General features: G+C 37.6%; 24 non-coding genes across 24 annotated transcripts; all 24 read left to right on the forward strand.

The window, feature by feature from the left end:
- The first annotated feature begins 804 nt into the window (after positions 1–804).
- Positions 805–876, forward strand: TRNAG-UCC (transfer RNA glycine (anticodon UCC)). Its single transcript has one exon. It is a non-coding gene; the product is annotated as a tRNA-Gly (tRNA).
- A 428-nt stretch (positions 877–1,304) lies between these two features.
- TRNAG-UCC (transfer RNA glycine (anticodon UCC)) lies at positions 1,305–1,376 on the forward strand. The gene has a single exon. It is a non-coding gene; the product is annotated as a tRNA-Gly (tRNA).
- Positions 1,377–1,804: 428 nt separating this feature from the next.
- TRNAG-UCC (transfer RNA glycine (anticodon UCC)) lies at positions 1,805–1,876 on the forward strand. The gene has a single exon. It is a non-coding gene; the product is annotated as a tRNA-Gly (tRNA).
- A 3,428-nt stretch (positions 1,877–5,304) lies between these two features.
- TRNAG-UCC (transfer RNA glycine (anticodon UCC)) lies at positions 5,305–5,376 on the forward strand. The gene has a single exon. It is a non-coding gene; the product is annotated as a tRNA-Gly (tRNA).
- Positions 5,377–5,804: 428 nt separating this feature from the next.
- Positions 5,805–5,876, forward strand: TRNAG-UCC (transfer RNA glycine (anticodon UCC)). Its single transcript has one exon. It is a non-coding gene; the product is annotated as a tRNA-Gly (tRNA).
- Positions 5,877–7,304: 1,428 nt separating this feature from the next.
- Positions 7,305–7,376, forward strand: TRNAG-UCC (transfer RNA glycine (anticodon UCC)). Its single transcript has one exon. It is a non-coding gene; the product is annotated as a tRNA-Gly (tRNA).
- Positions 7,377–7,804: 428 nt separating this feature from the next.
- TRNAG-UCC (transfer RNA glycine (anticodon UCC)) lies at positions 7,805–7,876 on the forward strand. The gene has a single exon. It is a non-coding gene; the product is annotated as a tRNA-Gly (tRNA).
- Positions 7,877–9,304: 1,428 nt separating this feature from the next.
- On the forward strand, positions 9,305–9,376 carry TRNAG-UCC (transfer RNA glycine (anticodon UCC)). The gene has a single exon. It is a non-coding gene; the product is annotated as a tRNA-Gly (tRNA).
- Positions 9,377–9,804: 428 nt separating this feature from the next.
- Positions 9,805–9,876, forward strand: TRNAG-UCC (transfer RNA glycine (anticodon UCC)). The gene has a single exon. It is a non-coding gene; the product is annotated as a tRNA-Gly (tRNA).
- A 1,428-nt stretch (positions 9,877–11,304) lies between these two features.
- Positions 11,305–11,376, forward strand: TRNAG-UCC (transfer RNA glycine (anticodon UCC)). Its single transcript has one exon. It is a non-coding gene; the product is annotated as a tRNA-Gly (tRNA).
- A 428-nt stretch (positions 11,377–11,804) lies between these two features.
- TRNAG-UCC (transfer RNA glycine (anticodon UCC)) lies at positions 11,805–11,876 on the forward strand. The gene has a single exon. It is a non-coding gene; the product is annotated as a tRNA-Gly (tRNA).
- Positions 11,877–13,304: 1,428 nt separating this feature from the next.
- Positions 13,305–13,376, forward strand: TRNAG-UCC (transfer RNA glycine (anticodon UCC)). The gene has a single exon. It is a non-coding gene; the product is annotated as a tRNA-Gly (tRNA).
- A 428-nt stretch (positions 13,377–13,804) lies between these two features.
- On the forward strand, positions 13,805–13,876 carry TRNAG-UCC (transfer RNA glycine (anticodon UCC)). Its single transcript has one exon. It is a non-coding gene; the product is annotated as a tRNA-Gly (tRNA).
- A 428-nt stretch (positions 13,877–14,304) lies between these two features.
- Positions 14,305–14,376, forward strand: TRNAG-UCC (transfer RNA glycine (anticodon UCC)). The gene has a single exon. It is a non-coding gene; the product is annotated as a tRNA-Gly (tRNA).
- A 1,928-nt stretch (positions 14,377–16,304) lies between these two features.
- Positions 16,305–16,376, forward strand: TRNAG-UCC (transfer RNA glycine (anticodon UCC)). Its single transcript has one exon. It is a non-coding gene; the product is annotated as a tRNA-Gly (tRNA).
- A 428-nt stretch (positions 16,377–16,804) lies between these two features.
- TRNAG-UCC (transfer RNA glycine (anticodon UCC)) lies at positions 16,805–16,876 on the forward strand. The gene has a single exon. It is a non-coding gene; the product is annotated as a tRNA-Gly (tRNA).
- Positions 16,877–17,304: 428 nt separating this feature from the next.
- TRNAG-UCC (transfer RNA glycine (anticodon UCC)) lies at positions 17,305–17,376 on the forward strand. Its single transcript has one exon. It is a non-coding gene; the product is annotated as a tRNA-Gly (tRNA).
- A 928-nt stretch (positions 17,377–18,304) lies between these two features.
- TRNAG-UCC (transfer RNA glycine (anticodon UCC)) lies at positions 18,305–18,376 on the forward strand. Its single transcript has one exon. It is a non-coding gene; the product is annotated as a tRNA-Gly (tRNA).
- Positions 18,377–18,804: 428 nt separating this feature from the next.
- Positions 18,805–18,876, forward strand: TRNAG-UCC (transfer RNA glycine (anticodon UCC)). The gene has a single exon. It is a non-coding gene; the product is annotated as a tRNA-Gly (tRNA).
- Positions 18,877–19,304: 428 nt separating this feature from the next.
- TRNAG-UCC (transfer RNA glycine (anticodon UCC)) lies at positions 19,305–19,376 on the forward strand. Its single transcript has one exon. It is a non-coding gene; the product is annotated as a tRNA-Gly (tRNA).
- A 928-nt stretch (positions 19,377–20,304) lies between these two features.
- TRNAG-UCC (transfer RNA glycine (anticodon UCC)) lies at positions 20,305–20,376 on the forward strand. Its single transcript has one exon. It is a non-coding gene; the product is annotated as a tRNA-Gly (tRNA).
- A 928-nt stretch (positions 20,377–21,304) lies between these two features.
- On the forward strand, positions 21,305–21,376 carry TRNAG-UCC (transfer RNA glycine (anticodon UCC)). The gene has a single exon. It is a non-coding gene; the product is annotated as a tRNA-Gly (tRNA).
- Positions 21,377–21,804: 428 nt separating this feature from the next.
- On the forward strand, positions 21,805–21,876 carry TRNAG-UCC (transfer RNA glycine (anticodon UCC)). Its single transcript has one exon. It is a non-coding gene; the product is annotated as a tRNA-Gly (tRNA).
- Positions 21,877–22,804: 928 nt separating this feature from the next.
- TRNAG-UCC (transfer RNA glycine (anticodon UCC)) lies at positions 22,805–22,876 on the forward strand. Its single transcript has one exon. It is a non-coding gene; the product is annotated as a tRNA-Gly (tRNA).
- Positions 22,877–23,444: the final 568 nt, after the last annotated feature.

A 23,444-nucleotide genomic window follows, 5' to 3' on the forward strand; every position in this document is an offset into this window, starting at 1 on the left:
TGATTCCACCACTGCCTAATTAAAGATTTGTAAATACATTTTACACAGTTCACTGAGGTGCCATATGCAAGTAAAACGAAGGTCTTTTCTTTTCTCAGTTTTGATACCACTGTATATCAGTTTAATGGTGCATAAAAACCTTAAGTATGGATTAGCCTAAATCTTGAATTGTGAATGTCATGCAATTTGCCAATTTTGTTTGAATATCTACCACCAATGGTGCTACAGCGCAGGCTATAAAAATCTTTCAAACAGTTGTTGTGATTTCCATATTGGCCACTATATGCATTTGAAAAGTGCTCAAGCATTGGTGGTATAGTGGTGAGCATAGCTGCCTTCCAAGCAGTTGACCCGGGGTTGATTCCCGGCCAATGCATCCTTTTCCTTATGTGCTGTTTTCGCACTTATAGTTGTTGCTTAAGATATGCTCAGATGACAAGGTCCATAGAAAATGTTAAAATCTTTGTAGAAATCATGATTCCTTCTTAGCAGATGACTTTTGGTTCCACCACTGCCTGATTAAAGATTTGTAAATACATTTTACAAAGTTCACTGAGGTGCCATATGCAAGTAAATCGAAGGTCTTTTCTTTTCTCAGTTTTGATACCACTGTATATCAGTTCAATGGTGCATAAAAACCTTAAGTATGGATGAGCCTAAATCTTGAATTGTGAATGTCATGCAATTTGCCTATTTTGTTTGAATATCTTCCACCAATGGTGCTACAGCGCAGGCTATAAATATCTTTCAAACAGTTGTTGTGATTTCCATATTGGCCACTATATGCAATCGAAAAGAGCTCAAGCATTGGTGGTATAGTGGTGAGCATAGCTGCCTTCCAAGCAGTTGACCCGGGTTCGATTCCCGGCCAATGCATCCTTTTCCTTATGTGCTGTTTTCGCACTTCTAGTTGTTGCTTAAGATATGCTCAGATGACAAGGTCCATAGAAAATGTTAAAATCTTTGTAGAAATCATGATTCCTTCTTAGCAGATGACTTTTGATTCCACCACTGCCTGATTAAAGATTTGTAAATACATTTTACAAAGTTCACTGAGGTGCCATATGCAAGTAAATCGAAGGTCTTTTCTTTTCTCAGTTTTGATACCACTGTATATCAGTTCAATGGTGCATAAAAACCTTAAGTATGGATGAGCCTAAATCTTGAATTGTGAATGTCATGCAATTTGCCAATTTTGTTTGAATATCTTCCACCAATGGTGCTACAGCGCAGGCTATAAATATCTTTCAAACAGTTGTTGTGGTTTCCATATTGGCCACTATATGCAATCGAAAAGAGCTCAAGCATTGGTGGTATAGTGGTGAGCATAGCTGCCTTCCAAGCAGTTGACCCGGGTTCGGTCCCCGGCCAATGCATCCTTTTCCTTATGTGCTGTTTTCGCACTTATAGTTGTTGCTTAAGATATGCTCAGATGACAAGGTCCATAGAAAATGTTAAAATCTTTGTAGAAATCATGATTCCTTCTTAGCAGATGACTTTTGATTCCACCACTGCCTGATTAAAGATTTGTAAATACATTTTACAAAGTTCACTGAGGTGCCATATGCAAGTAAATCAAAGGTCTTTTCTTTTCTCAGTTTTGATACCACTGTATATCAGTTCAATGGTGCATAAAAACCTTAAGTATGGATGAGCCTAAATCTTGAATTGTGAATGTCATGCAATTTGCCAATTTTGTTTGAATATCTACCACCAATGGTGCTACAGCGCAGGCTATAAAAATCTTTCAAACAGTTGTTGTGATTTCCATATTGGCCACTATATGCATTTGAAAAGTGCTCAAGCATTGGTGGTATAGTGGTGAGCATAGCTGCCTTCCAAGCAGTTGACCCGGGTTCGATTCCCGGCCAATGCATCCTTTTCCTTATGTGCTGTTTTCGCACTTATAGTTGTTGCTTAAGATATGCTCAGATGACAAGGTCCATAGAAAATGTTAAAATCTTTGTAGAAATCATGATTCCTTCTTAGCAGATGACTTTTGATTCCACCACTGCCTGATTAAAGATTTGTAAATACATTTTACAAAGTTCACTGAGGTGCCATATGCAAGTAAATCGAAGGTCTTTTCTTTTCTCAGTTTTGATACCACTGTATATCAGTTCAATGGTGCATAAAAACCTTAAGTATGGATAAGCCTAAATCTTGAATTGTGAATGTCATGCAATTTGCCAATTTTGTTTGAATATCTTCCACGAATGGTGCTACAGCGCAGGCTATAAATATCTTTCAAACAGTTGTTGTGATTTCCATATTGGCCACTATATGCATCGAAAAAGGGCTCAAGCATTGGTGGTATAGTGGTGAGCATAGCTGCCTTCCAAGCAATTGACTCGGGTTCGAATCCCGGCCAATGCATCCTTTTCCTTATGTGCTGTTTTCGCACTTATAGTTGTTGCTTAAGATATGCTCAGATGACAAGGTCCATAGAAAATGTTAAAATCTTTGTAGAAATCATGATTCCTTCTTAGTAGATGACTTTTGATTCCACCACTGCCTGATTAAAGATTTGTAAATACATTTTACAAAGTTCACTGAGGTGCCATATGCAAGTAAATCGAAGGTCTTTTCTTTTCTCAGTTTTGATACCACTGTATATCAGTTCAATGGTGCATAAAAACCTTAAGTATGGATAAGCCTAAATCTTGAATTGTGAATGTCATGCAATTTGCCAATTTTGTTTGAATATCTTCCACCAATGGTGCTACAGCGCAGGCTATAAATATCTTTCAAACAGTTGTTGTGATTTCCATATTGGCCACTATATGCATTTGAAAAGAGCTCAAGCATTGGTAGTATAGTGGTGAGCATAGCTTTCTTCCAAGCTGTTGACCCGGGTTCGATTCCCGGCCAATGCATCCTTTTCCTTATGTGCTGTTTTCGCACTTATAGTTGTTGCTTAACATATGCTCAGATGACAAGGTCCATAGAAAATGTTAAAATCTTTGTAGAAATCATGACTAATTCTTAGCAGATGACTTTTGATTCCACCACTGCCTGATTAAAGATTTGTAAATACATTTTACAAAGTTCACTGAGGTGCCATATGCAAGTAAAACGAAGGTCTTTTCTATTCTCAGTTTTTATACCACTGTATATCTGTTCAATGGTGCATAAAAACCTTAAGTATGGATGAGCCTAAATCTTGAATTGTGAATGTCATGCAATTTGCCAATTTTGTTTGAATATCTTCCACGAATGGTGCTACAGCGCAGGCTATAAATATCTTTCAAACAGTTGTTGTGATTTCCATATTGGCCACTATATGCATCGAAAAAGGGCTCAAGCATTGGTGGTATAGTGGTGAGCATAGCTGCCTTCCAAGCAATTGACTAGAGTTCGATTCCCGGCCAATGCATCCTTTTCCTTATGTGCTGTTTTCGCACTTATAGTTGTTGCTTAAGATATGCTCAGATGACAAGGTCCATAGAAAATGTTAAAATCTTTGTAGAAATCATGATTCCTTCTTAGTAGATGACTTTTGATTCCACCACTGCCTGATTAAAGATTTGTAAATACATTTTACAAAGTTCACTGAGGTGCCATATGCAAGTAAATCGAAGGTCTTTTCTTTTCTCAGTTTTGATACCACTGTATATCAGTTCAATGGTGCATAAAAACCTTAAGTATGGATGAGCCTAAATCTTGAATTGTGAATGTCATGCAATTTGCCAATTTTGTTTGAATATCTTCCACCAATGGTGCTACAGCGCAGGCTATAAATATCTTTCAAACAGTTGTTGTGATTTCCATATTGGTCACTATATGCATTGAAAAAGTGCTCAAGCATTGGTGGTATAGTGGTGAGCATAGCTGCCTTCCAAGTAGTTGACCCGTGTTCGATTCCCGGCCTATGCATCCTTTTCCTTATGTGCTGTTTTCGCACTTATAGTTGTTGCTTAAGATATGCTCAGATGACAAGGTCCATAGAAAATGTTAAAATCTTTGTAGAAATCATGATTCATTCTTAGCAGATTACTTTTGATTCCACCACTGCCTAATTAAAGATTTGTAAATACATTTTACACAGTTCACTGAGGTGCCATATGCAAGTAAAACGAAGGTCTTTTCTTTTCTCAGTTTTGATACCACTGTATATCAGTTCAATGGTGCATAAAAACCTTAAGTATGGATTAGCCTAAATCTTGAATTGTGAATGTCATGCAATTTGCCAATTTTGTTTGAATATCTACCACCAATGGTGCTACAGCGCAGGCTATAAAAATCTTTCAAACAGTTGTTGTGATTTCCATATTGGCCACTATATGCATTTGAAAAGTGCTCAAGCATTGGTGGTATAGTGGTGAGCATAGCTGCCTTCCAAGCAGTTGACCCGGGGTTGATTCCCGGCCAATGCATCCTTTTCCTTATGTGCTGTTTTCGCACTTATAGTTGTTGCTTAAGATATGCTCAGATGACAAGGTCCATAGAAAATGTTAAAATCTTTGTAGAAATCATGATTCCTTCTTAGCAGATGACTTTTGATTCCACCACTGCCTGATTAAAGATTTGTAAATACATTTTACAAAGTTCACTGAGGTGCCATATGCAAGTAAATCGAAGGTCTTTTCTTTTCTCAGTTTTGATACCACTGTATATCAGTTCAATGGTGCATAAAAACCTTAAGTATGGATGAGCCTAAATCTTGAATTGTGAATGTCATGCAATTTGCCAATTTTGTTTGAATATCTTCCACCAATGGTGCTACAGCGCAGGCTATAAATATCTTTCAAACAGTTGTTGTGATTTCCATATTGGCCACTATATGCATTCGAAAAGAGCTCAATCATTGGTGGTATAGTGGTGAGCATAGCTGCCTTCCAAGCAGTTGACCCGGGTTCGATTCGCGGCTAATGCATCCTTTTCCTTATGTGCTGTTTTCGCACTTATAGTTGTTGCTTAAGATATGCTCAGATGACAAGGTCCATAGAAAATGTTAAAATCTTTGTAGAAATCATGATTCCTTCTTAGCAGATGACTTTTGATTCCACCACTGCCTGATTAAAGATTTGTAAATACATTTTACAAAGTTCACTGAGGTGCCATATGCAAGTAAATCGAAGGTCTTTTCTTTTCTCAGTTTTGATACCACTGTATGTAAGTTCATTGGTGCATAAAAACCTTAAGTATGGATGAGCCTAAATCTTGAATTGTGAATGTCATGCTAATTGCCAATTTTGTTTGAATATCTTCCACCAATGGTGCTACAGCGCAGGCTATAAATATCTTTCAAACAGTTGTTGTGATTTCCATATTGGCCACTATATGCATTCAAAAAGAGCTCAAGCATTGGTGGTATAGTGGTGAGCATAGCTGCCTTCCAAGCAGTTGACACGGGTTCGATTCCCGGCCAATGCATCCTTTTCCTTATGTGCTGTTTTCGCACTTATAGTTGTTGCTTAAGATATGCTCAGATGACAAGGTCCATAGAAAATGTTAAAATCTTTGTAGAAATCATGATTCCTTCTTAGCAGATGACTTTTGATTCCACCACTGCCTGATTAAAGATTTGTAAATACATTTTACAAAGTTCACTGAGGTGCCATATGCAAGTAAATCGAAGGTCTTTTCTTTTCTCAGTTTTGATACCACTGTATATCAGTTCAATGGTGCATAAAAACCTTAAGTATGGATGAGCCTAAATCTTGAATTGTGAATGTCATGCAATTTGCCAATTTTGTTTGAATATCTACCACCAATGGTGCTACAGCGCAGGCTATAAAAATCTTTCAAACAGTTGTTGTGATTTCCATATTGTCCACTATATGCATTCAAAAAGAGCTCAAGCATTGGTGGTATAGTGGTGAGCATAACTGCCTTCCAAGCAGTTGACCCGGGTTCGATTCCCGGCCAATGCATCCTTTTCCTTATGTGCTGTTTTCGCACTTATAGTTGTTGCTTAAGATATGCTCAGATGACAAGGTCCATAGAAAATGTTAAAATCTTTGTAGAAATCATGATTCCTTCTTAGCAGATGACTTTTGATTCCACCACTGCCTGATTAAAGATTTGTAAATACATTTTACAAAGTTCACTGAGGTGCCATATGCAAGTAAATCAAAGGTCTTTTCTTTTCTCAGTTTTGATACCACTGTATGTAAGTTCATTGGTGCATAAAAACCTTAAGTATGGATGAGCCTAAATCTTGAATTGTGAATGTCATGCTAATTGCCAATTTTGTTTGAATATCTTCCACCAATGGTGCTACAGCGCAGGCTATAAATATCTTTCAAACACTTGTTGTGATTTCCATATTGGCCACTATATGCATTGAAAAAGCGCTCAAGCATTGGTGGTATAGTGGTGAGCATAGCTGCCTTCCAAGCAGTTTACCCGTGTTCGATTCCCGGCCAATGCATCCTTTTCCTTATGTGCTGTTTTCGCACTTATAGTTGTTGCTTAAGATATGCTCAGATGACAAGGTCCATAGAAAATGTTAAAATCTTTGTAGAAATCATGATTCCTTCTTAGCAGATGACTTTTGATTCCACCACTGCCTGATTAAAGATTTGTAAATACATTTTACAAAGTTCACTGAGGTGCCATATGCAAGTAAATCAAAGGTCTTTTCTTTTCTCAGTTTTGATACCACTGTATATCAGTTCAATGGTGCATAAAAACCTTAAGTATGGATGAGCCTAAATCTTGAATTGTGAATGTCATGCAATTTTCCAATTTTGTTTGAATATCTTCCACCAATGGTGCTACAGCGCAGGCTATAAATATCTTTCAAACAGTTGTTGTGATTTCCATATTGGCCACTATATGCATCTAAAAAGTGCTCAAGCATTGGTGGTATAGTGGTGAGCATAGCTGCCTTCCAAGCAATTGACTCGGGTTCGATTCCCGGCCAATGCATCCTTTTCCTTATGTGCTGTTTTCGCACTTATAGTTGTTGCTTAAGATATGCTCAGATGACAAGGTCCATAGAAAATGTTAAAATCTTTGTAGAAATCATGATTCCTTCTTAGCAGATGACTTTTGATTCCACCACTGCCTGATTAAAGATTTGTAAATACATTTTACAAAGTTCACTGAGGTGCCATATGCAAGTAAATCGAAGGTCTTTTCTTTTCTCAGTTTTGATACCACTGTATATCAGTTCAATGGTGCATAAAAACCTTAAGTATGGATAAGCCTACATCTTGAATTGTGAATGTCATGCAATTTGCCAATTTTGTTTGAATATCTTCCACCAATGGTGCTACAGCGCAGGCTATAAATATCTTTCAAACAGTTGTTGTGATTTCCATATTGGCCACTATATGCAACGGAAAAGAGCTCAAGCATTGGTGGTATAGTGGTGAGCATAGCTGCCTTCCAAGCAGTTGACCCGGGTTCGATTCCCGGCCAATGCATCCTTTTCCTTATGTGCTGTTTTCGCACTTATAGTTGTTGCTTAAGATATGCTCAGATGACAAGGTCCATAGAAAATGTTAAAATCTTTGTAGAAATCATGATTCCTTCTTAGCAGATGACTTTTGATTCCACCACTGCCTGATTAAAGATTTGTAAATACATTTTACAAAGTTCACTGAGGTGCCATATGCAAGTAAATCAAAGGTCTTTTCTTTTCTCAGTTTTGATACCACTGTATATCAGTTCAATGGTGCATAAAAACCTTAAGTATGGATGAGCCTAAATCTTGAATTGTGAATGTCATGCAATTTGCCAATTTTGTTTGAATATCTACCACCAATGGTGCTACAGCGCAGGCTATAAAAATCTTTCAAACAGTTGTTGTGATTTCCATATTGGCCACTATATGCATTTGAAAAGTGCTCAAGCATTGGTGGTATAGTGGTGAGCATAACTGCCTTCCAAGCAGTTGACCCGGGTTCGATTCCCGGCCAATGCATCCTTTTCCTTATGTGCTGTTTTCGCACTTATAGTTGTTGCTTAAGATATGCTCAGATGACAAGGTCCATAGAAAATGTTAAAATCTTTGTAGAAATCATGATTCCTTCTTAGCAGATGACTTTTGATTCCACCACTGCCTGATTAAAGATTTGTAAATACATTTTACAAAGTTCACTGAGGTGCCATATGCAAGTAAATCAAAGGTCTTTTCTTTTCTCAGTTTTGATACCACTGTATGTAAGTTCATTGGTGCATAAAAACCTTAAGTATGGATGAGCCTAAATCTTGAATTGTGAATGTCATGCTAATTGCCAATTTTGTTTGAATATCTTCCACCAATGGTGCTACAGCGCAGGCTATAAATATCTTTCAAACAGTTGTTGTGATTTCCATATTGGCCACTATATGCATTGAAAAAGCGCTCAAGCATTGGTGGTATAGTGGTGAGCATAGCTGCCTTCCAAGCAGTGTACCCGTGTTCGATTCCCGGCCAATGCATCCTTTTCCTTATGTGCTGTTTTCGCACTTATAGTTGTTGCTTAAGATATGCTCAGATGACAAGGTCCATAGAAAATGTTAAAATCTTTGTAGAAATCATGATTCCTTCTTAGCAGATTACTTTTGATTCCACCACTGCCTGATTAAAGATTTGTAAATACATTTTACAAAGTTCACTGAGGTGCCATATGCAAGTAAATCAAAGGTCTTTTCTTTTCTCAGTTTTGATACCACTGTATATCAGTTCAATGGTGCATAAAAACCTTAAGTATGGATGAGCCTAAATCTTGAATTGTGAATGTCATGCAATTTTCCAATTTTGTTTGAATATCTTCCACCAATGGTGCTACAGCGCAGGCTATAAATATCTTTCAAACAGTTGTTGTGATTTCCATATTGGCCACTATATGCATCTAAAAAGCGCTCAAGCATTGGTGGTATAGTGGTGAGCATAGCTGCCTTCCAAGCAATTGACTCGGGTTCGATTCCCGGCCAATGCATCCTTTTCCTTATGTGCTGTTTTCGCACTTATAGTTGTTGCTTAAGATATGCTCAGATGACAAGGTCCATAGAAAATGTTAAAATCTTTGTAGAAATCATGATTCCTTCTTAGCAGATGACTTTTGATTCCACCACTGCCTGATTAAAGATTTGTAAATACATTTTACAAAGTTCACTGAGGTGCCATATGCAAGTAAATTGAAGGTCTTTTCTTTTCTCAGTTTTGATACCACTGTATGTAAGTTCATTGGTGCATAAAAACCTTAAGTATGGATGAGCCTAAATCTTGAATTGTGAATGTCATGCAATTTGCCAATTTTGTTTGAATATCTTCCACCAATGGTGCTACAGCGCAGGCTATAAATATCTTTCAAACAGTTGTTGTGATTTCCATATTGGCCACTATATGCATTCAAAAAGAGCTCAAGCATTGGTGGTATAGTGGTGAGCATAGCTGCCTTCCAAGCAGTTGACCCGGGTTTGATTCCCGGCCAATGCATCCTTTTCCTTATGTGCTGTTTTCGCACTTATAGTTGTTGCTTAAGATATGCTCAGATGACAAGGTCCATAGAAAATGTTAAAATCTTTGTAGAAATCATGATTCCTTCTTAGCAGATGACTTTTGATTCCACCACTGCCTGATTAAAGATTTGTAAATACATTTTACAAAGTTCACTGAGGTGCCATATGCAAGTAAATCAAAGGTCTTTTCTTTTCTCAGTTTTGATACCACTGTATATCAGTTCAATGGTGCATAAAAACCTTAAGTATGGATGAGCCTAAATCTTGAATTGTGAATGTCATGCAATTTGCCAATTTTGTTTGAATATCTACCACCAATGGTGCTACAGCGCAGGCTATAAAAATCTTTCAAACAGTTGTTGTGATTTCCATATTGGCCACTATATGCATTTGAAAAGTGCTCAAGCATTGGTGGTATAGTGGTGAGCATAACTGCCTTCCAAGCAGTTGACCCGGGTTCGATTCCCGGCCAATGCATCCTTTTCCTTATGTGCTGTTTTCGCACTTATAGTTGTTGCTTAAGATATGCTCAGATGACAAGGTCCATAGAAAATGTTAAAATCTTTGTAGAAATCATGATTCCTTCTTAGCAGATGACTTTTGATTCCACCACTGCCTGATTAAAGATTTGTAAATACATTTTACAAAGTTCACTGAGGTGCCATATGCAAGTAAATCAAAGGTCTTTTCTTTTCTCAGTTTTGATACCACTGTATGTAAGTTCATTGGTGCATAAAAACCTTAAGTATGGATGAGCCTAAATCTTGAATTGTGAATGTCATGCTAATTGCCAATTTTGTTTGAATATCTTCCACCAATGGTGCTACAGCGCAGGCTATAAATATCTTTCAAACAGTTGTTGTGATTTCCATATTGGCCACTATATGCATTGAAAAAGCGCTCAAGCATTGGTGGTATAGTGGTGAGCATAGCTGCCTTCCAAGCAGTGTACCCGTGTTCGATTCCCGGCCAATGCATCCTTTTCCTTATGTGCTGTTTTCGCACTTATAGTTGTTGCTTAAGATATGCTCAGATGACAAGGTCCATAGAAAATGTTAAAATCTTTGTAGAAATCATGATTCCTTCTTAGCAGATTACTTTTGATTCCACCACTGCCTGATTAAAGATTTGTAAATACATTTTACAAAGTTCACTGAGGTGCCATATGCAAGTAAATCAAAGGTCTTTTCTTTTCTCAGTTTTGATACCACTGTATATCAGTTCAATGGTGCATAAAAACCTTAAGTATGGATGAGCCTAAATCTTGAATTGTGAATGTCATGCAATTTTCCAATTTTGTTTGAATATCTTCCACCAATGGTGCTACAGCGCAGGCTATAAATATCTTTCAAACAGTTGTTGTGATTTCCATATTGGCCACTATATGCATCTAAAAAGCGCTCAAGCATTGGTGGTATAGTGGTGAGCATAGCTGCCTTCCAAGCAATTGACTCGGGTTCGATTCCCGGCCAATGCATCCTTTTCCTTATGTGCTGTTTTCGCACTTATAGTTGTTGCTTAAGATATGCTCAGATGACAAGGTCCATAGAAAATGTTAAAATCTTTGTAGAAATCATGATTCCTTCTTAGCAGATGACTTTTGATTCCACCACTGCCTGATTAAAGATTTGTAAATACATTTTACAAAGTTCACTGAGGTGCCATATGCAAGTAAATTGAAGGTCTTTTCTTTTCTCAGTTTTGATACCACTGTATGTAAGTTCATTGGTGCATAAAAACCTTAAGTATGGATGAGCCTAAATCTTGAATTGTGAATGTCATGCAATTTGCCAATTTTGTTTGAATATCTTCCACCAATGGTGCTACAGCGCAGGCTATAAATATCTTTCAAACAGTTGTTGTGATTTCCATATTGGCCACTATATGCATTCAAAAAGAGCTCAAGCATTGGTGGTATAGTGGTGAGCATAGCTGCCTTCCAAGCAGTTGACCCGGGTTCGATTCCCGGCCAATGCATCCTTTTCCTTATGTGCTGTTTTCGCACTTATAGTTGTTGCTTAAGATATGCTCAGATGACAAGGTCCATAGAAAATGTTAAAATCTTTGTAGAAATCATGATTCCTTCTTAGCAGATGACTTTTGATTCCACCACTGCCTGATTAAAGATTTGTAAATACATTTTACAAAGTTCACTGAGGTGCCATATGCAAGTAAATCAAAGGTCTTTTCTTTTCTCAGTTTTGATACCACTGTATATCAGTTCAATGGTGCATAAAAACCTTAAGTATGGATGAGCCTAAATCTTGAATTGTGAATGTCATGCAATTTGCCAATTTTGTTTGAATATCTACCACCAATGGTGCTACAGCGCAGGCTATAAAAATCTTTCAAACAGTTGTTGTGATTTCCATATTGGCCACTATATGCATTTGAAAAGTGCTCAAGCATTGGTGGTATAGTGGTGAGCATAACTGCCTTCCAAGCAGTTGACCCGGGTTCGATTCCCGGCCAATGCATCCTTTTCCTTATGTGCTGTTTTCGCACTTATAGTTGTTGCTTAAGATATGCTCAGATGACAAGGTCCATAGAAAATGTTAAAATCTTTGTAGAAATCATGATTCCTTCTTAGCAGATGACTTTTGATTCCACCACTGCCTGATTAAAGATTTGTAAATACATTTTACAAAGTTCACTGAGGTGCCATATGCAAGTAAATCAAAGGTCTTTTCTTTTCTCAGTTTTGATACCACTGTATGTAAGTTCATTGGTGCATAAAAACCTTAAGTATGGATGAGCCTAAATCTTGAATTGTGAATGTCATGCTAATTGCCAATTTTGTTTGAATATCTTCCACCAATGGTGCTACAGCGCAGGCTATAAATATCTTTCAAACAGTTGTTGTGATTTCCATATTGGCCACTATATGCATTGAAAAAGCGCTCAAGCATTGGTGGTATAGTGGTGAGCATAGCTGCCTTCCAAGCAGTGTACCCGTGTTCGATTCCCGGCCAATGCATCCTTTTCCTTATGTGCTGTTTTCGCACTTATAGTTGTTGCTTAAGATATGCTCAGATGACAAGGTCCATAGAAAATGTTAAAATCTTTGTAGAAATCATGATTCCTTCTTAGCAGATTACTTTTGATTCCACCACTGCCTGATTAAAGATTTGTAAATACATTTTACAAAGTTCACTGAGGTGCCATATGCAAGTAAATCAAAGGTCTTTTCTTTTCTCAGTTTTGATACCACTGTATATCAGTTCAATGGTGCATAAAAACCTTAAGTATGGATGAGCCTAAATCTTGAATTGTGAATGTCATGCAATTTTCCAATTTTGTTTGAATATCTTCCACCAATGGTGCTACAGCGCAGGCTATAAATATCTTTCAAACAGTTGTTGTGATTTCCATATTGGCCACTATATGCATCTAAAAAGCGCTCAAGCATTGGTGGTATAGTGGTGAGCATAGCTGCCTTCCAAGCAATTGACTCGGGTTCGATTCCCGGCCAATGCATCCTTTTCCTTATGTGCTGTTTTCGCACTTATAGTTGTTGCTTAAGATATGCTCAGATGACAAGGTCCATAGAAAATGTTAAAATCTTTGTAGAAATCATGATTCCTTCTTAGCAGATGACTTTTGATTCCACCACTGCCTGATTAAAGATTTGTAAATACATTTTACAAAGTTCACTGAGGTGCCATATGCAAGTAAATTGAAGGTCTTTTCTTTTCTCAGTTTTGATACCACTGTATGTAAGTTCATTGGTGCATAAAAACCTTAAGTATGGATGAGCCTAAATCTTGAATTGTGAATGTCATGCAATTTGCCAATTTTGTTTGAATATCTTCCACCAATGGTGCTACAGCGCAGGCTATAAATATCTTTCAAACAGTTGTTGTGATTTCCATATTGGCCACTATATGCATTCAAAAAGAGCTCAAGCATTGGTGGTATAGTGGTGAGCATAGCTGCCTTCCAAGCAGTTGACCCGGGTTCGATTCCCGGCCAATGCATCCTTTTCCTTATGTGCTGTTTTCGCACTTATAGTTGTTGCTTAAGATATGCTCAGATGACAAGGTCCATAGAAAATGTTAAAATCTTTGTAGAAATCATGATTCCTTCTTAGCAGATGACTTTTGATTCCACCACTGCCTGATTAAAGATTTGTAAATACATTTTACAAAGTTCACTGAGGTGCCATATGCAAGTAAATCAAAGGTCTTTTCTTTTCTCAGTTTTGATACCACTGTATATCAGTTCAATGGTGCATAAAAACCTTAAGTATGGATGAGCCTAAATCTTGAATTGTGAATGTCATGCAATTTGCCAATTTTGTTTGAATATCTACCACCAATGGTGCTACAGCGCAGGCTATAAAAATCTTTCAAACAGTTGTTGTGATTTCCATATTGTCCACTATATGCATTCGAAAAGAGCTCAAGCATTGGTGGTATAGTGGTGAGCATAGCTGCCTTCCAAGCAGTTGACCCGGGTTCGATTCTCGGCCAATGCATCCTTTTCCTTATGTGCTGTTTTCGCACTTATAGTTGTTGCTTAAGATATGCTCAGATGACAAGGTCCATAGAAAATGTTAAAATCTTTGTAGAAATCATGATTCCTTCTTAGCAGATGACTTTTGATTCCACCACTGCCTGATTAAAGATTTGTAAATACATTTTACAAAGTTCACTGAGGTGCCATATGCAAGTAAATCGAAGGTCTTTTCTTTTCTCAGTTTTGATACCACTGTATATCAGTTCAATGGTGCATAAAAACCTTAAGTATGGATGAGCCTAAATCTTGAATTGTGAATGTCATGCAATTTGCCAATTTTGTTTGAATATCTTCCACCAATGGTGCTACAGCGCAGGCTATAAATATCTTTCAAACAGCTGTTGTGATTTCCATATTGGCCACTATATGCATTCGAAAAGAGCTCAAGCATTGGTGGTATAGTGGTGAGCATAGCTGCCTTCCAAGCAGTTGACCCGTGTTCGATTCCCGGCCAATGCATCCTTTTCCTTATGTGCTGTTTTCGCACTTATAGTTGTTGCTTAAGATATGCTCAGATGACAAGGTCCATAGAAAATGTTAAAATCTTTGTAGAAATCATGATTCCTTCTTAGCAGATGACTTTTGATTCCACCACTGCCTGATTAAAGATTTGTAAATACATTTTACAAAGTTCACTGAGGTGCCATATGCAAGTAAATCGAAGGTCTTTTCTTTTCTCAGTTTTCATACCACTGTATATCAGTTCAATGGTGCATAAAAACCTTAAGTATGGATGAGCCTAAATCTTGAATTGTGAATGTCATGCAATTTGCCAATTTTGTTTGAATATCTTCCACCAATGGTGCTACAGCGCAGGCTATAAATATCTTTCAAACAGTTGTTGTGATTTCCATATTGGCCACTATATGCATTCGAAAAGAGCTCAATCATTGGTGGTATAGTGGTGAGCATAGCTGCCTTCCAAGCAGTTGACCCGGGTTCGATTCGCGGCTAATGCATCCTTTTCCTTATGTGCTGTTTTCGCACTTATAGTTGTTGCTTAAGATATGCTCAGATGACAAGGTCCATAGAAAATGTTAAAATCTTTGTAGAAATCATGATTCCTTCTTAGCAGATGACTTTTGATTCCACCACTGCCTGATTAAAGATTTGTAAATACATTTTACAAAGTTCACTGAGGTGCCATATGCAAGTAAATCGAAGGTCTTTTCTTTTCTCAGTTTTGATACCACTGTATGTAAGTTCATTGGTGCATAAAAACCTTAAGTATGGATGAGCCTAAATCTTGAATTGTGAATGTCATGCTAATTGCCAATTTTGTTTGAATATCTTCCACCAATGGTGCTACAGCGCAGGCTATAAATATCTTTCAAACAGTTGTTGTGATTTCCATATTGGCCACTATATGCATTGAAAAAGCGCTCAAGCATTGGTGGTATAGTGGTGAGCATAGCTGCCTTCCAAGCAGTGTACCCGTGTTCGATTCCCGGCCAATGCATCCTTTTCCTTATGTGCTGTTTTCGCACTTATAGTTGTTGCTTAAGATATGCTCAGATGACAAGGTCCATAGAAAATGTTAAAATCTTTGTAGAAATCATGATTCCTTCTTAGCAGATTACTTTTGATTCCACCACTGCCTGATTAAAGATTTGTAAATACATTTTACAAAGTTCACTGAGGTGCCATATGCAAGTAAATCAAAGGTCTTTTCTTTTCTCAGTTTTGATACCACTGTATATCAGTTCAATGGTGCATAAAAACCTTAAGTATGGATGAGCCTAAATCTTGAATTGTGAATGTCATGCAATTTTCCAATTTTGTTTGAATATCTTCCACCAATGGTGCTACAGCGCAGGCTATAAATATCTTTCAAACAGTTGTTGTGATTTCCATATTGGCCACTATATGCATCTAAAAAGCGCTCAAGCATTGGTGGTATAGTGGTGAGCATAGCTGCCTTCCAAGCAATTGACTCGGGTTCGATTCCCGGCCAATGCATCCTTTTCCTTATGTGCTGTTTTCGCACTTATAGTTGTTGCTTAAGATATGCTCAGATGACAAGGTCCATAGAAAATGTTAAAATCTTTGTAGAAATCATGATTCCTTCTTAGCAGATGACTTTTGATTCCACCACTGCCTGATTAAAGATTTGTAAATACATTTTACAAAGTTCACTGAGGTGCCATATGCAAGTAAATTGAAGGTCTTTTCTTTTCTCAGTTTTGATACCACTGTATGTAAGTTCATTGGTGCATAAAAACCTTAAGTATGGATGAGCCTAAATCTTGAATTGTGAATGTCATGCAATTTGCCAATTTTGTTTGAATATCTTCCACCAATGGTGCTACAGCGCAGGCTATAAATATCTTTCAAACAGTTGTTGTGATTTCCATATTGGCCACTATATGCATTCAAAAAGAGCTCAAGCATTGGTGGTATAGTGGTGAGCATAGCTGCCTTCCAAGCAGTTGACCCGGGTTCGATTCCCGGCCAATGCATCCTTTTCCTTATGTGCTGTTTTCGCACTTATAGTTGTTGCTTAAGATATGCTCAGATGACAAGGTCCATAGAAAATGTTAAAATCTTTGTAGAAATCATGATTCCTTCTTAGCAGATGACTTTTGATTCCACCACTGCCTGATTAAAGATTTGTAAATACATTTTACAAAGTTCACTGAGGTGCCATATGCAAGTAAATCAAAGGTCTTTTCTTTTCTCAGTTTTGATACCACTGTATATCAGTTCAATGGTGCATAAAAACCTTAAGTATGGATGAGCCTAAATCTTGAATTGTGAATGTCATGCAATTTGCCAATTTTGTTTGAATATCTACCACCAATGGTGCTACAGCGCAGGCTATAAAAATCTTTCAAACAGTTGTTGTGATTTCCATATTGTCCACTATATGCATTCGAAAAGAGCTCAAGCATTGGTGGTATAGTGGTGAGCATAGCTGCCTTCCAAGCAGTTGACCCGGGTTCGATTCTCGGCCAATGCATCCTTTTCCTTATGTGCTGTTTTCGCACTTATAGTTGTTGCTTAAGATATGCTCAGATGACAAGGTCCATAGAAAATGTTAAAATCTTTGTAGAAATCATGATTCCTTCTTAGCAGATGACTTTTGATTCCACCACTGCCTGATTAAAGATTTGTAAATACATTTTACAAAGTTCACTGAGGTGCCATATGCAAGTAAATCGAAGGTCTTTTCTTTTCTCAGTTTTGATACCACTGTATATCAGTTCAATGGTGCATAAAAACCTTAAGTATGGATGAGCCTAAATCTTGAATTGTGAATGTCATGCAATTTGCCAATTTTGTTTGAATATCTTCCACCAATGGTGCTACAGCGCAGGCTATAAATATCTTTCAAACAGCTGTTGTGATTTCCATATTGGCCACTATATGCATTCGAAAAGAGCTCAAGCATTGGTGGTATAGTGGTGAGCATAGCTGCCTTCCAAGCAGTTGACCCGTGTTCGATTCCCGGCCAATGCATCCTTTTCCTTATGTGCTGTTTTCGCACTTATAGTTGTTGCTTAAGATATGCTCAGATGACAAGGTCCATAGAAAATGTTAAAATCTTTGTAGAAATCATGATTCCTTCTTAGCAGATGACTTTTGATTCCACCACTGCCTGATTAAAGATTTGTAAATACATTTTACAAAGTTCACTGAGGTGCCATATGCAAGTAAATCGAAGGTCTTTTCTTTTCTCAGTTTTCATACCACTGTATATCAGTTCAATGGTGCATAAAAACCTTAAGTATGGATGAGCCTAAATCTTGAATTGTGAATGTCATGCAATTTGCCAATTTTGTTTGAATATCTTCCACCAATGGTGCTACAGCGCAGGCTATAAATATCTTTCAAACAGTTGTTGTGATTTCCATATTGGCCACTATATGCATTCGAAAAGAGCTCAATCATTGGTGGTATAGTGGTGAGCATAGCTGCCTTCCAAGCAGTTGACCCGGGTTCGATTCGCGGCTAATGCATCCTTTTCCTTATGTGCTGTTTTCGCACTTATAGTTGTTGCTTAAGATATGCTCAGATGACAAGGTCCATAGAAAATGTTAAAATCTTTGTAGAAATCATGATTCCTTCTTAGCAGATGACTTTTGATTCCACCACTGCCTGATTAAAGATTTGTAAATACATTTTACAAAGTTCACTGAGGTGCCATATGCAAGTAAATCGAAGGTCTTTTCTTTTCTCAGTTTTGATACCACTGTATGTAAGTTCATTGGTGCATAAAAACCTTAAGTATGGATGAGCCTAAATCTTGAATTGTGAATGTCATGCTAATTGCCAATTTTGTTTGAATATCTTCCACCAATGGTGCTACAGCGCAGGCTATAAATATCTTTCAAACAGTTGTTGTGATTTCCATATTGGCCACTATATGCATTCAAAAAGAGCTCAAGCATTGGTGGTATAGTGGTGAGCATAGCTGCCTTCCAAGCAGTTGACACGGGTTCGATTCCCGGCCAATGCATCCTTTTCCTTATGTGCTGTTTTCGCACTTATAGTTGTTGCTTAAGATATGCTCAGATGACAAGGTCCATAGAAAATGTTAAAATCTTTGTAGAAATCATGATTCCTTCTTAGCAGATGACTTTTGATTCCACCACTGCCTGATTAAAGATTTGTAAATACATTTTACAAAGTTCACTGAGGTGCCATATGCAAGTAAATCGAAGGTCTTTTCTTTTCTCAGTTTTGATACCACTGTATATCAGTTCAATGGTGCATAAAAACCTTAAGTATGGATGAGCCTAAATCTTGAATTGTGAATGTCATGCAATTTGCCAATTTTGTTTGAATATCTACCACCAATGGTGCTACAGCGCAGGCTATAAAAATCTTTCAAACAGTTGTTGTGATTTCCATATTGTCCACTATATGCATTCGAAAAGAGCTCAAGCATTGGTGGTATAGTGGTGAGCATAGCTGCCTTCCAAGCAGTTGACCCGGGTTCGATTCTCGGCCAATGCATCCTTTTCCTTATGTGCTGTTTTCGCACTTATAGTTGTTGCTTAAGATATGCTCAGATGACAAGGTCCATAGAAAATGTTAAAATCTTTGTAGAAATCATGATTCCTTCTTAGCAGATGACTTTTGATTCCACCACTGCCTGATTAAAGATTTGTAAATACATTTTACAAAGTTCACTGAGGTGCCATATGCAAGTAAATCGAAGGTCTTTTCTTTTCTCAGTTTTGATACCACTGTATATCAGTTCAATGGTGCATAAAAACCTTAAGTATGGATGAGCCTAAATCTTGAATTGTGAATGTCATGCAATTTGCCAATTTTGTTTGAATATCTTCCACCAATGGTGCTACAGCGCAGGCTATAAATATCTTTCAAACAGCTGTTGTGATTTCCATATTGGCCACTATATGCATTCGAAAAGAGCTCAAGCATTGGTGGTATAGTGGTGAGCATAGCTGCCTTCCAAGCAGTTGACCCGGGTTCGATTCCCGGCCAATGCATCCTTTTCCTTATGTGCTGTTTTCGCACTTATAGTTGTTGCTTAAGATATGCTCAGATGACAAGGTCCATAGAAAATGTTAAAATCTTTGTAGAAATCATGATTCCTTCTTAGCAGATGACTTTTGATTCCACCACTGCCTGATTAAAGATTTGTAAATACATTTTACAAAGTTCACTGAGGTGCCATATGCAAGTAAATCGAAGGTCTTTTCTTTTCTCAGTTTTCATACCACTGTATATCAGTTCAATGGTGCATAAAAACCTTAAGTATGGATGAGCCTAAATCTTGAATTGTGAATGTCATGCAATTTGCCAATTTTGTTTGAATATCTTCCACCAATGGTGCTACAGCGCAGGCTATAAATATCTTTCAAACAGTTGTTGTGATTTCCATATTGGCCACTATATGCATTCGAAAAGAGCTCAATCATTGGTGGTATAGTGGTGAGCATAGCTGCCTTCCAAGCAGTTGACCCGGGTTCGATTCGCGGCTAATGCATCCTTTTCCTTATGTGCTGTTTTCGCACTTATAGTTGTTGCTTAAGATATGCTCAGATGACAAGGTCCATAGAAAATGTTAAAATCTTTGTAGAAATCATGATTCCTTCTTAGCAGATGACTTTTGATTCCACCACTGCCTGATTAAAGATTTGTAAATACATTTTACAAAGTTCACTGAGGTGCCATATGCAAGTAAATCGAAGGTCTTTTCTTTTCTCAGTTTTGATACCACTGTATGTAAGTTCATTGGTGCATAAAAACCTTAAGTATGGATGAGCCTAAATCTTGAATTGTGAATGTCATGCTAATTGCCAATTTTGTTTGAATATCTTCCACCAATGGTGCTACAGCGCAGGCTATAAATATCTTTCAAACAGTTGTTGTGATTTCCATATTGGCCACTATATGCATTCAAAAAGAGCTCAAGCATTGGTGGTATAGTGGTGAGCATAGCTGCCTTCCAAGCAGTTGACACGGGTTCGATTCCCGGCCAATGCATCCTTTTCCTTATGTGCTGTTTTCGCACTTATAGTTGTTGCTTAAGATATGCTCAGATGACAAGGTCCATAGAAAATGTTAAAATCTTTGTAGAAATCATGATTCCTTCTTAGCAGATGACTTTTGATTCCACCACTGCCTGATTAAAGATTTGTAAATACATTTTACAAAGTTCACTGAGGTGCCATATGCAAGTAAATCGAAGGTCTTTTCTTTTCTCAGTTTTGATACCACTGTATATCAGTTCAATGGTGCATAAAAACCTTAAGTATGGATGAGCCTAAATCTTGAATTGTGAATGTCATGCAATTTGCCAATTTTGTTTGAATATCTACCACCAATGGTGCTACAGCGCAGGCTATAAAAATCTTTCAAACAGTTGTTGTGATTTCCATATTGTCCACTATATGCATTCGAAAAGAGCTCAAGCATTGGTGGTATAGTGGTGAGCATAGCTGCCTTCCAAGCAATTGACCCGGGTTCGATTCTCGGCCAATGCATCCTTTTCCTTATGTGCTGTTTTCGCACTTATAGTTGTTGCTTAAGATATGCTCAGATGACAAGGTCCATAGAAAATGTTAAAATCTTTGTAGAAATCATGATTCCTTCTTAGCAGATGACTTTTGATTCCACCACTGCCTGATTAAAGATTTGTAAATACATTTTACAAAGTTCACTGAGGTGCCATATGCAAGTAAATCGAAGGTCTTTTCTTTTCTCAGTTTTGATACCACTGTATATCAGTTCAATGGTGCATAAAAACCTTAAGTATGGATGAGCCTAAATCTTGAATTGTGAATGTCATGCAATTTGCCAATTTTGTTTGAATATCTTCCACCAATGGTGCTACAGCGCAGGCTATAAATATCTTTCAAACAGCTGTTGTGATTTCCATATTGGCCACTATATGCATTCGAAAAGAGCTCAAGCATTGGTGGTATAGTGGTGAGCATAGCTGCCTTCCAAGCAGTTGACCCGGGTTCGATTCCCGGCCAATGCATCCTTTTCCTTATGTGCTGTTTTCGCACTTATAGTTGTTGCTTAAGATATGCTCAGATGACAAGGTCCATAGAAAATGTTAAAATCTTTGTAGAAATCATGATTCCTTCTTAGCAGATGACTTTTGATTCCACCACTGCCTGATTAAAGATTTGTAAATACATTTTACAAAGTTCACTGAGGTGCCATATGCAAGTAAATCGAAGGTCTTTTCTTTTCTCAGTTTTGATACCACTGTATATCAGTTCAATGGTGCATAAAAACCTTAAGTATGGATGAGCCTAAATCTTGAATTGTGAATGTCATGCAATTTGCCAATTTTGTTTGAATATCTTCCACCAATGGTGCTACAGCGCAGGCTATAAATATCTTTCAAACAGCTGTTGTGATTTCCATATTGGCCACTATATGCATTCGAAAAGAGCTCAAGCATTGGTGGTATAGTTGTGAGCATAGCTGCCTTCCAAGCAGTTGACCCGGGTTCGATTCCCGGCCAATGCATCCTTTTCCTTATGTGCTGTTTTCGCACTTATAGTTGTTGCTTAAGATATGCTCAGATGACAAGGTCCATAGAAAATGTTAAAATCTTTGTAGAAATCATGATTCCTTCTTAGCAGATGACTTTTGATTCCACCACTGCCTGATTAAAGATTTGTAAATACATTTTACAAAGTTCACTGAGGTGCCATATGCAAGTAAATCGAAGGTCTTTTCTTTTCTCAGTTTTGATACCACTGTATATCAGTTCAATGGTGCATAAAAACCTTAAGTATGGATGAGCCTAAATCTTGAATTGTGAATGTCACGCAATTTGCCAATTTTGTTTGAATATCTTCCACCAATGGTGCTACAGCGCAGGCTATAAATATCTTTCAAACAGTTGTTGTGATTTCCATATTGGCCACTATATGCATTCGAAAAGAGCTCAATCATTGGTGGTATAGTGGTGAGCATAGCTGCCTTCCAAGCAGTTGACCCGGGTTCGATTCGCGGCTAATGCATCCTTTTCCTTATGTGCTGTTTTCGCACTTATAGTTGTTGCTTAAGATATGCTCAGATGACAAGGTCCATAGAAAATGTTAAAATCTTTGTAGAAATCATGATTCCTTCTTAGCAGATGACTTTTGATTCCACCACTGCCTGATTAAAGATTTGTAAATACATTTTACAAAGTTCACTGAGGTGCCATATGCAAGTAAATCGAAGGTCTTTTCTTTTTTCAGTTTTGATACCACTGTATGTAAGTTCATTGGTGCATAAAAACCTTAAGTATGGATGAGCCTAAATCTTGAATTGTGAATGTCATGCTAATTGCCAATTTTGTTTGAATATCTTCCACCAATGGTGCTACAGCGCAGGCTATAAATATCTTTCAAACAGTTGTTGTGATTTCCATATTGGCCACTATATGCATTGAAAAAGCGCTCAAGCATTGGTGGTATAGTGGTGAGCATAGCTGCCTTCCAAGCAGTTGACCCGGGTTCGATTCCCGGCCAATGCATCCTTTTCCTTATGTGCTGTTTTCGCACTTATAGTTGTTGCTTAAGATATGCTCAGATGACAAGGTCCATAGAAAATGTTAAAATCTTTGTAGAAATCATGATTCCTTCTTAGCAGATGACTTTTGATTCCACCACTGCCTGATTAAAGATTTGTAAATACATTTTACAAAGTTCACTGAGGTGCCATATGCAAGTAAATCGAAGGTCTTTTCTTTTCTCAGTTTTGATACCACTGTATATCAGTTCAATGGTGCATAAAAACCTTAAGTATGGATGAGCCTAAATCTTGAATTGTGAATGTCACGCAATTTGCCAATTTTGTTTGAATATCTTCCACCAATGGTGCTACAGCGCAGGCTATAAATATCTTTCAAACAGTTGTTGTGATTTCCATATTGGCCACTATATGCATTCGAAAAGAGCTCAATCATTGGTGGTATAGTGGTGAGCATAGCTGCCTTCCAAGCAGTTGACCCGGGTTCGATTCGCGGCTAATGCATCCTTTTCCTTATGTGCTGTTTTCGCACTTATAGTTGTTGCTTAAGATATGCTCAGATGACAAGGTCC

This window comes from Pseudophryne corroboree, chromosome 4, assembly GCF_028390025.1.
Source record: "Pseudophryne corroboree isolate aPseCor3 chromosome 4, aPseCor3.hap2, whole genome shotgun sequence".
Classification (NCBI taxonomy): Eukaryota; Metazoa; Chordata; class Amphibia; order Anura; family Myobatrachidae; genus Pseudophryne; species Pseudophryne corroboree.